Genomic DNA, 12,359 nt, shown 5'->3' with positions numbered 1-12,359 from the left:
CCATTATCCTGCATGGCGTTCAGCTTTCTAGTTATTGGAGCTGCATCTGGTAAAACATAGAGACCATTCTGTCACAGTTTTTTAAATTTTAATTTCCTGTGTTGTTTATGTTGGTCCACTTGCTTGACTGTAAACGCCTTTCTCACCAGGGACTAACTGTACAGAACGTTTTTCCTTCTATTATTTATTATGTAAAATAATATGTGTGTTATGATTGTGTTTATAATTTGTTTGGTGTTTTGTTGTTCCGCGAGCATTGCCACTTTCATTTCACTGCACATCTCGTATGTGTATGTGACAAATAAACTTGACTTGACTTGACTTGACTTGACTACAGAGGCCATCAGAACAAAGAAGTCAGGCTGGGGTGATGTGGGACTACATTTCCCATGATCCCGCGGGGCGGTGGGGCCGGCGCGCGTGCGCAGTGGTGCGGTCAGGTGACGCGGGCAGCAGCAGCAGCAACAGGCGGGCGGGCGGGCGGGTGGAGGAGTAGGAGGAGGCGGCGGCTTTGGGCCTGCGGGACTCGCAGCCGCACACAGCAGGTATTCCCCACCCCTCCCTCCCTCGCATTACCCGCGACTTCCAGCACCCACTCTGTCAGACACTCGCTGTTTATGGTGCTCATTGCGGGGTTTAGTAACAGGAGGGCGGCTGGGCTGGGCTGGGCTGGGCTGGGCTGGGCCAGGTGAGGGGTTACTGCCGCTCTGGGCCCTGCCTGCAGTCACCTCTGTCTGTCTGCACTGGGGGCAGGTGTCAGAGTTAACAGCAGTCCATGTCAAAGCACCAAACCATCCCAGTGCAGGAGCTGCAGGCAAAACATGCATCAAAAAAACCCTTCCTTACCCTCACTAGAATCCCTTGATTGTGATTGTGTGCCCTTCTTCCACCAACTGTAAATGCCAGGCAGAATTAAGATTAATTTTGTGATTTCACCCTTTTTGTCTGTCTGGGTGTTGTGGCTTCTGATTAAATCTGATCCACCTTTTGTAGATGTCTTCTACCTTTTTATTGAGAGAGCAGTGTGTACTCCTTGAAGCCTGAGCAAGAGCATTTACTGCAATGAGGTGACAGTTTATGAAACTTGCAGGAGAATTAAGTGGAGTTGTAGCGACTGTAATGGTTGCATTATGATCCTCTATTATTGTTGCACTTACTGGTTATTTGTTTGTTTTTTAATCTACAAACGTTGAACTTTTGTTTATTATGAGTTTTATGGAGTACTATGTTTACATTTTTTGTGTGCTTCTGCAAGTAAGAATTTCATTGTTCTGTTTCAGGGCATATAGCAATAACATTTTCTTGATTCTTGAATAAGATATTGATATTAAGGCATTGTACAACTGTCAGAGAATAACTCCATTGAAGTAAGAAATGTCAAAATGTTGCTGAAATATTAAAGTAACACATGGATGGGTGGGAGAAAATGTTAGGAAAAGGACACAAAGTACTGGAGTAACCCAACGGGTTTTAATGTTGTGTATTAACCAGTATCCGCAGTTCTTTGTTTCTGAATGCTAAACAATGTTTGGAGGTCAGGTAACACTTGTGGAGAAAGAATAACCAAGTTATCAAATTAAAGTTATTGTCCCTTAATCAGTATAGTGAAAGGTTAATGCATTTTAATCTGTCGACAAGAGTTAAGGCTGGTTAGAACAAGAGGAATGCCTCAGATAGGGAAATCAGGAGAGACTGAATGACATAAGTGCTGGTGTTGTTGTTTGAGAGAGGATGGCGGAGGTTGGTTAATTGCAGATGTTGGAGATATAGAAAAATGAATGAGAACAAAGAGAAAATATGAACTGCTGGGATGGAGATGGAAAATACTGTAGCTGATGGAACTCTGAAATAAAAGAATGCTGGATAAATTAGTAGGTTGGGTGGTATCTGGCCAAATGAAAATAGATTGACTGGTCGACTAAGACAAACTGGTTGCATGAAATTACTGGTGTATTTCTATCATCACAACAAAATGTTTCTCCAAAGGTTTATATTCTGAACTGCCTTGGTTTTGAAGTGTTTTGGGAAGTTGTTTAGATGCCATGCAAAATGAGAAACAAAACAGTGCAAGTTTTTCTGAAGACACAAGATGGTGGAATCCTGGGGGAAAAAAAACGTAGCAGGTCAAGCAGCATTTGTGGAGCCAGTGGACCGATGACGTTTTGGGTCGGGTCGCTTCTTTAGACTGCTGAACTGACAGACTGGTGGGGGGAGGGGAGCTGGGAAAGAGGTGGCGATGGGGAAAATGGCTCCATGTGAGAGGGGTAATTGGTAGACGGTGGAGATCGTGACAAAGACTGGAGGTGAAAAAGAGACAAAAGTGTGTCAGATAAGGAAAGAAGCAGAGGAATGAAATCTAAAGACGAGGGAGCGATATGAGTGGATGGGGAAGGGAAAAGAGGGATGAAAGGAAATGTGGGTCGCGGTGACTGGGGATGAGCATACGGTGGGGGGAAGAAGCAAGATGTGTGGTTGGAAACGGTGACTAGGGTGATGGGATGGTGTGACAAATGGTTGTGCGCTTTTGGATGGGAGGCAGGGGAAAAAGTGGGGGACAGGACATGGGGGGGTGATCTGGAAACACATGAAATCGGAGAATTCAATGTTCAACTGTTGGGTTGTAAGTTACCCAAGCAGAATATAAAGTGTTCTTTCATTTTGTCTCACTGCGGCATGCTATGTAATTGTATGACATTGAATTCCTCAATTTCAACTAATTCTCAGTATCATATTCAAGGGTCAACTGAAAGATACATGTCAGTTCCTTGAAGCTGATCTAATTATTTCTCAGCTGACTGATTTAATACATTGTTGTGCTAAGTCTGCATATTGTAGGAGAGATTATAGCATGATAGTTTCTAATTTTGTTGATCACAAAAACCCAAATGAAAGTGAATTACAAATTGTGGTTTAATGATGAGTAGGAATCCACAAAAGGACATACAGTGCTGGAGTAACTCAACAGGTCAGGCAGCATCTCTGGAGCACATGGATAGGTGATGTTTCGACCATTAAGGTGACTTGTCCATATTCTCCAGAGCCTGACCTGCTGATTTACTCCAGTACCATCCATCAGTCCGAAGATGGGTCTTGACCCGAAACGTCACCCATTCCTTCTCTCCAGCGATGCTGCCTGTCCCGCTGAGTTACTCCAGCATTTTGTGTCTACCTGCTGATTTACTCCTTTTGTGTATTAGCCAGCATCTGCAGTTCCTTGTATCTACTAGCAGGAATCCATATTTGGGGAGAGTTGCAATTCTCTGATTAATGTTTGATGCAAGATCATGCCAATGATCTTTCCCATAAAGGGTGAGGACTTGGGCTATGTTGTTTTGGACCAATGGAGTAATTGAGTATTCAATGCTATCATCGCAAAAATATCGCTTAGAGAACCAGTGAGTTCTAATAGAACAACAATAATTGGTCCAATAAGAAAATCACAAATATAATTAATTTATTCACTAAATGTGTTGTTGTATCATCAGTTGATGGTCAGTCACAAACTTGTTTTAGCTCTGTTAGGTTGAAATATAATTTTCTCTTTTGAAAAATAAATTAAGATATTATTTCTGTGATAAATTGAAATTATGGTTATAAATGTGTTCTATTCATTTTCAGTTCTTTTGTCTTACCAGAAATTCCTTTTTTTTCTTTCTAAGTAGGCTAACTGTGTATTTCTGTTATTTTCTGTCATTATTTTAAGACCCATTATTTATTTATTTGCCTCTGTACTCCACAATTTGAGATTTGTAATAGAAAAAAATCACACGAGGTTAAAGTGCACATTGTCAGATTTTAATAAAAGCCAATTTTATACATTTTGGTTTCATCATATAGAAATTACAGCAGCGTTTATACATTATCCCCCCATTTCAGGGCACCGTAATGTTTAGGACACAGCAATGTAATGTAAATAAAAGTAGTCATGTTTAGTATTTTGTTGCATATCCTTTGCATGCAATGACTGCTTGAAGTCTGCGATTCATGGACATCACCAGTTGCTGTGTGTCTTCCAGTATTGCAGCTTATGCTTGTTTTGGGGGGTAGCCCCTTCAGTTTTCTCTTCAGCATATAAAAGGCATATAAATTGGGTTGAGATCGGGTGATTGACTTGGCCACTCAAGAATTGACCATTTTTTAGCTTTGAAAAACTCCTTTGTTGCTTTTGAAGTATGTTTGTGATCATTGTTGAGGAGAATAAACCACCAGCCAATGAGAGGCATTTGTTTGAGGTTGAGCAGATAGGATGTGTCTATACACTTCAGAATTCATTGTGCTGCTACCATCAATAGTTGTATCATCAATGAAGATAAGTGAGCCAGTACCTTCCATGCCCAGGCCATAACACTCCCATCACCGAGTTTCACAGATGAGGTTTGGATCTTGGACAGTTCCTTCTCTCCTCCATACTTTGTTCTTGCCATCACTCTGATATAAGTTAATCTTCGTCTCATTTGTCCACAAGACCTTTTTCCAGAACTGTGATTGCTCTTTTAAGTATTTCTTGACAAACTATAATCTGGCCATCCTGTTTTTGCAGCTAACCAGTAGTTTGCATTTGCAGTGTAGCCTCTGTATTTCTGATCATGAAGTCTTCTGTGGACAGCGGTCATTGACAAATCCACACCCGACTCCTGAAGAGTGTTTCTGGTCTGTCGGACTGGTGTTTGGGGATTTTTCTTTATTCTAGAGAGAATTCTTCTGTCATCATCTGTGGGGTCTTCCTCTGCCAGTCCCATTGCGATTAGTAAGCTCACCAGTTCTTTCTTTCTTCTTAATGATGTTCCAAACAGATGATTTTGGTAAGCCTAAGGTTTGGCTGATGTCTCTAACAGTTTTATTCTTGTTTCTCAGTCTCATAATGGCTTTTTTGACTTTCATTGGCACAACTTTGGTCCTCATGTTGATAAACAGCAAACAAAGTTTCTAAAGGCGATGAAAAGACTGGAGGAAAGACTAGATGCTGAGAGCTCTCTTATACCTGCATTAAGGAGTTAATTAAACATACCTGGGCAATAACAAACTCCTGTGAAGCCATGTGTTCCAAACATTATGGTGCCTTGAAATGGGGGGACTGTATAAACACAGCTGTAATTTCTACATGGTGAAATCAAAATGTTAAAAATAGCCTTATAAAATCTGACAATGTGCACTTTAACCACATGTGATTTTTTTTCTATTACAAATCTCAAATTGTGGAGTACAGAGGCAAATAAATAAGTGATGGGTTTTTGTCGCAAACATTATGGAGGGCACTGTACCAGGCTTAGATGCATCTGTCAGAATAGCTTATTTCGCAAGTTGAAGTACAAGAGAATTCTTGTGGACATTCTGAATCTTCTCAGACACCTAAGTAAGCATATATGCCGATGTGCTTTCTTGATCACGGCATCAGTGTGAAGGGGCTAAGTTGTAGGTGATATGGATGCCAAGGTACTTAATTGTTGTTTTGGTTGAAACAGAGGAAAAAATTACATATGACTCTGTAAACCTGACGAGGACAACTGTAACACTATTTACAGGCATGGAATAGATGGATTGTATACAGGCATGGAATAGATGTAGATTGATAGTGCATGTGAGCCAATCACACACAGGCCAGCACTACTAACTCCACCCCTCCACAACACCCATACTAATGCCCCAGTCCGGCACTTCGGTTCGAGCAGCTAGGATGTAGTGATAACCTGTTGTCCTAAGTGCTCATTAAAGATGTGTTTAAATCACACAATGACTTTGGCTCGTGTTTACATGGTGTCAGAAGTGAATTCCCTGATCTTTTCGACAACAACCTAGGCAAGTTGCCTGTGACCTACAAGATTATTACTGACCCCAATGTGACGCCCATCATCCGAACCCCACACCAATTGTCATATGCCATGACTGACAGGGTTCACTCTATGCTGAAAAACATGACCTCCATAGGCGTAATTGAAGCAGTCAGCGACCCCACTGCCTGGGTCTCGACCATGATTGCCACATTCAAGAAGGGAAAGAACGAAATCCGTCTGTGCATCAACCCGAAAGACCTGAACACTGCCATTAAGTGCCCACACCATCCCATGAAGATTGTCGAGGATGTTGCGGCAAAGGTCGGAATGGCCACCCTATTTTCAGTCCTCGATGCAAAGAACTCTTTCTGGTAGATCCCGCTGGACAAGAAGTCATCAAACCTCACCACATTTGCCACCCCATTCGGCAGATAGAAGTTTCTGAGAATGCCATTCGGAATCTACTCCAGTGAAGTCTTCCAGAGAACCATGGAGCAATTATTCGAGGGCCTACCTTGTGCTATCATTGTTGACGATATCCTCGTATATGGCAAAGACGCAGCAGAACACGATCACAATCTCAGGCTCATTTTGGAGCGCGCTCGCAAGATCAACCTCAAGCTCAATCCTGACAAGTGTAAGTTCCAGGTTCCAGCGGTCTTCTACGTCGGCCACATCTTTACTCCTGATGGCCTTAAACCCGATCCGAAGAAAGCTGCTGCCATCACAGAGATGCCTGCCCCCACAGACGTAAAAGGCCTGCAACGTTTTCTGGGCATGGTAAACTATCTCGGAAAGTTCATACCAAACCTCAGCGAATTATGCTCCACACTGCGGCACCTGACCAAAAAGGACACTGCATGGTCATAGTTCCCGCAGCATCAGGTAGCCTTTGATGTTTTAAAATCCAAACTGACCAGTGCACCTACCCTGACTTTTTTCGACCTGAACCGTCCTGTGACGATCAAAGTTCAAAGTAACTTTATTGTCAATTCAATTATGCAACAGTAGTTACACATAGGATCGAAATTACGTTTCCCCATACTCCAAATGTGCAAGTAATATTAAAAACACAGACAGACAACATACCAATAAAAATAGACAATAGACATACATTATTTAAAATATTAAAATGCGATGCCTCGAAATTTGGGCTTGGCGCAGCCTGCTTGCAACAATCTGCTGATGGCGCTCAACTACCTGTTGCGTATGCTTCCCGCACCATGACCGACACAGAGCAGCACTACGTGCAAATCGAAAAGGAACTGCTGGCTGTCGTTTTTGCCTGCACCAAATTCCGTGATTTCGTCCTTGGCAACATATTCATGGTCGAGACGGACCACCAACCACTGGTGACAATCCTGAACAAGCCCATCCATGCCGCGCCAGCTCGCTTGCAGCGCATGATGCTGCAGCGGTACGACTTCGCAAGAAGGGTAAGGACATGCATGTTGCTGACACTCTCTCTCGTGCACCTCGGGCATCTTGCGAACAACACCCCCATGAACAGGAGGATTTCACGGTCCTCGGTGTCGACCTCGTCCCCAGTAAGCAACTGCATACCCTGGCCGCGCACACTGCCACTGACGATACACTTCAAACCCTCTCCTCCATCATCAAAACAGGCTGGCCAGACAAACAATCCGACACGCCCACAGAGGTACAGCCGTACTTCCTGGTACGTGATGAACTGGTGGTACAGGATGGTGTTGTGGTTAAGGGTCACAAGGTGATACCCTCGTCACTGCGAGATGAATACTTCAAAGAAGCACACAGCGGTCACCCAGGGGCCGATTCCACACTGGCACGCGCTCGTGGTCTGTTCTACTGGCCGGGGATGGCCGAGTACATTCGAGACCGCATAGCCTCCTGCCCCACTTGCAACAACCTTGCGCCTCATCAGCAGCGGCAGCCCCTTCTGCAACACCCACCACCAGCACTGCCCTGGACGTCGCTGGCGGCAGACATTTTCGAATGGTGCAGAAAGCACTACCTCGTTCTGGTCGATTCCTTTTCTAACTGGTTTGAACTTGACGAACTGACCTCCCTCACGTCTGAGATGGTCATCAAGAAGCTGAAGAGACACTTCTCCGCCTATGGCGTTCCTGTTTGCCTGAGAACCGACAACATGTTCACCAGCCACATGTTCAAGCTTTTCGCAGACCGATGGAACTTCCAGCACGTCACGAGCAGCCCCGAGTATCCACAGAGTAATGGACTCGCTGAACGCGCTGTCAGAAGCGTCAAACACTTGCTGGAGGGAGTACGCATTTCAAAGTCGGATGTCTACCTCGATCTCCTGAATCTCAGAAACATTGCCAGGGACGGTACCCTGGGATCGCCGGCACAGCGCCTGATGTCGAGATTGACGAGCTCTCCGATCCCCACCGCACAACAGCAGCTGGTTCCTCGCGCGTTGGAGCCTGCCACTATCCAGAGACGTCTCCAAGAGAGGCCGAACATCCAGAAACGATCATACGACAGTTCCAGCAGACCACTCGAGCCTCTACAGCCTGGCCAGGTCGTCCGTCTACGAATTTCGACTGGACATTCCCGTCTGGGCACTGTTGTCAGCCCGACTGATGAGCCACGATCCTACATGGTGGACTGTGAGGGAGCGGTTTACCGGAGAAGTCGACAGCACCTGCTTGCTGTGAGGGAGCCCCACCCACCGCCTGCTGATCCCTATGCTCCACCGCTCCAGTTCCAGCTGCCTTCTGCGATGTCTCCTACCTGTCCCCGCATGCCTTACACCCCTCCTCGTCCCTCGGTCTCCACTAACCACGGGGTCTCACCCACCGCATGTTTCCCCTTTCGGTCCCCGCAAGCCTCTCCTGCGTCATTCTCGCCTCCTGGATCTCCGTCCCATCTTTCAGGAGGGGGAGGGGAGGGTTGGGTCCGCACGCGCTCGGGACGTGTTAGCAGACCACCAGACAGATATGGCGAGTCTGTTTAACTCCATGGCATGGGTGCACTTTCCACACTTAATCCCAAGGGGGAAGGATGTAGATTGATAGTGCATGTGAGCCAATCACCACCACCCCTCCACAACACCCATACTAACGCCCCGTTCCGGCACTTCGGTTCGAGCAGCTAGGATGTATTGATAACCTGTTGTCATAAGTGCTGCTAAGCGCTCATTAAAGATGTGTTTAAATCACACAATGACTGTGGCTCGTGTTTACAGTTCAAGCTGAAAGATTTTCTAAGTTATGAATGTTGAATTTAACTGTTCTGACCTAGTTTTGTTGACATCCATTACAGTCTATTTTTCTGTTGTATTTTCTCGATGCATCTGCTGTAGCATGCATAATTTTAGAACTTGTTTTGCTTTAGGTAAGAATGAATTGATAAAGACTGTAGTCAAGTTATTTTGTTTTGCAATCATGACAAATGGCCTTCCCTAGCAAAGTCAACATTTATTGGCCTTGAAGGTGGTGAAGGATCACTTCTGTGAGCTGCAGTCAGTGCAGTGAAAATATACTTCAGTGATGTCTGATAGGCAGTTCTGGGATGCTCCAGTGATTCTGCTACTAAGACTACACAGTTTCAAGAGGATGGTTTGGTTACGGTAAAGTGGATGCCATTTCTGCTTTTTGTTTGGGGGAAAAAAGGAAGCAAAAGTGATCATGATGCTCAAGGCAGGAAAATATGGATAAAGATGTGGAACCTGCTTTTAAAAGTGAATGGTGGATTTTCAGGATACCTATGCCCACTACTCCTGCCTGCTAGAAATTACAGAAGATGATGCTCTCATGTGGCGAATATGGTGGATTGAGTAAATGTTTCAGGTGGTGGATAGACAATCTAACTGGATGGTGTCAAACTCCATAAGGGATTTTGGAGCAGAACTCATCAGGGCCAGTGGAGCATATTGCAGTACACTTGTTACTTGTGACTTATAGATTGTGGAAAGGTGTGAGCTGCTGGGAAGCGGTGCATTTGCCATAGAACGCCAGTCCTCTGACTTGCTCATCTAGCCAATGTTATTTTGTGATGGGTCCATTAATTACTTGTACAGTGGGCAATGATTGATGAGGGAAATTCAACAATGGTAATTGGGACATGGTTTGATGAACTTTGAGGAGAGTTGTCTCTGGAAACTTGATTGACATATTCTTACCTGCCAGTTATCAATCAGCCCAAGCCTGTATGTTGTCCATAGTAATTTGGTAATATGAAGCTGGTAATTTCTTCAGCATCTTTTCCTCATTGGAGTAAGCTGCTTCAACATAGGAATAGGAGTAAGTTAAAAGAAATAAGGTGCCGTTTTAATTACGAATTTTTTAAATTATAGTATGGTTTTCAAAATTAATCTAATCCCAAACTACTGTATTGTGTGGTAACTACAGTGCCCTCAAGATGATGTTATACCATTAGAAGCATTGAAAGTGCAGTAAATGCTACCCAGGTGATTTCAGCAGAATTACCATATTGAAACATTAAGATTTCAAACCTCATTTACTCATTACTAGTGTGCCCTGAATCGAGACCTGTCCATCATGGGAAGTCGTATTCATGACTTGTACCCTGGAGAGTATTAGCTAATCATTGGTAGTGGTGAACATAGCTGATCAAATGTCTATGTAATTGATTTAATCTCTCAGTAATGAATTAACAGTTCTCATTTATTGTCAATGGTTTAGAAGCAGATAGACTTGCAGAAATCTGCCATATTTGGGGAATTGCAATTCATCCTTTTTCATTTTAACATTGTGTTGGTTCTATTGAACTTTTTCAGAATACATGATGTATTCCGACCAATTGAATTTTGACACTGGAACAGATTTATTTCCTTGCTCATTTAGAACATTCAGAACAGGCGACCAGTAGGTAACACCCATTGGTGTGCCTGAAAATCAAATTGAATGTTCAGTATTAACTCGTCAATTTTCCTGCAGGTTACATGGCACCCAATGTTCCATGCTGCAAAGGCACTTAGTCACAAACCCATAGAGCACAGAAAGAGTCTGTGGAAACTATTGAGTTCATGCCTGCTCTCTGTAAAACGTTGCACTCTCAATCCTATTTCTCTGCTCCATCCTTGAACCTCTGTACGCATATTTCCCTCAAGTAGCTACACTATTTGCTTTCAAAATCGTTGATTGTTTCAGCTTATACTACCCTTGAGAGAACAAGTTTCCGGTTGTTACCATTTACTGCCCTGTCAAAGATTTTTTTTTATGTTTAAAAAAAAAAAAGCTTGTTTCATTTCACCTGAGGTCGGACTAGTGTCCACAATTAAAGTCTATCTCTATGGGGGAAAAAAAGATTTTTCTTAGTCATATTTGCTGATTGCCTATTTATTTTGCAAATTGCAATGATTTTGTCAGTGAGAGAAAACAAACATGCATTTGTCTTGTTACTTTCAGATCTCCTCCTCTTACAGCCAATGCATCTTAAGCTGCAATTATGCTGCTCGTATTTGTTTACATAATGTCCCATGAACAGAATGTGATACCCAATACTTTAGTATCTGACCAATTGTGGATTATATGGACTAGAATGTTAGAAGTCATTTTAGTTTAGTTTAGATATACAGCGTAGAAACTGATCCTTCGGCCCACTAAGTCCATGTCGACCAGAAATGCCTGTACACTAATTCCATCCTGCCAATTAACCTACAAACTGCATGTCTTGGGAATGTGTGAAGAAACAGGAGCACCCAGAGAAAACCCAGGGTTACACAAAAAAGCTGGAGAAACTCAGCGGGTGCAGCAGCATCTATGGAGCGAAGGAAATAGGCAACGTTTCGAGCCGAAACCCTTCTTCAGTTTCGGCCCGAAACGTTGCCTATTTCCTTCGCTCCATAGATGCTGCTGCACCCGCTGAGTTTCTCCAGCTTTTTTGTGTAACCTTCGATTCTCCAGCATCTGCAGTTCCCTCTTAAACACAGAGAAAACCCATGCGGTCACGGGGAACATATAAAATAGCAATGTTACAAAATTTTGAGATTTAAAAAATCTAGTATGCAATTTATCCCACCAGTTAAAGCATAAAAAGTTTAATTTGACACCTAATTCACTTTCATATCTTCAGTATTAAAAAGGTTATGGCCATTTTCATACATGGAAATTAGCATCTTGTTCCTTATTGCTTTTCTATTGACTTCACACAAAAGCTGTGATCGAAGACAGTCAAAAGGCCATAACTTTCTTAAAAATCAATGAACTGAATGAAATTTTCAGTTATTATAGATTGAAGCATTCTGAAACAAATATTAGTTAATTATCTAATTGTAGTTAATTACAAAATTGACCGTTGTGACGGAAATAGTAATAAACACCCAGACTGCCTTGAAAATTTAAAAATGTGATATTCTCAACATCAGAACTTTAATATTATTGTATTATATGCTGTAAATCTGCAACAGATAGGTAAATAAATTACAATTTCTAGCAATAGACCAAGTCTTTATGGAGAAGATCAGTTGCTAGCTGGTGGATTGGCATATCATAATCAGTAGCATCATCATACTCCTCAGATTGTAACCAATAAGCAACTCTGTACACCTTGCTTTTCCTCAACTCTTCAATTTTGGCATTGTAAACTACAAGTTTTTGCTCTTCAAACCACACATGACATGCC

General features: G+C 43.0%; 1 protein-coding gene across 1 annotated transcript in view; it reads left to right on the top strand.

The window, feature by feature from the left end:
* Positions 1-452: 452 nt before the first annotated feature.
* The window catches only part of mtm1 (myotubularin 1), a 112,285-nt gene continuing 100,378 nt past the window's right edge, over positions 453-12,359 (top strand). Inside the window, exon 1 of the mRNA XM_055644036.1 lies at positions 453-545. The gene's annotated coding sequence lies outside the window, so the exon portion shown is untranslated. The remainder of the gene's footprint in view (positions 546-12,359) is intronic.

Source organism: Leucoraja erinacea, chromosome 12 (genome assembly GCF_028641065.1).
Source record: "Leucoraja erinacea ecotype New England chromosome 12, Leri_hhj_1, whole genome shotgun sequence".
Lineage (NCBI taxonomy): Eukaryota > Metazoa > Chordata > Chondrichthyes > Rajiformes > Rajidae > Leucoraja > Leucoraja erinaceus.
This window is presented reverse-complemented; position numbering and strand designations above follow the sequence as displayed.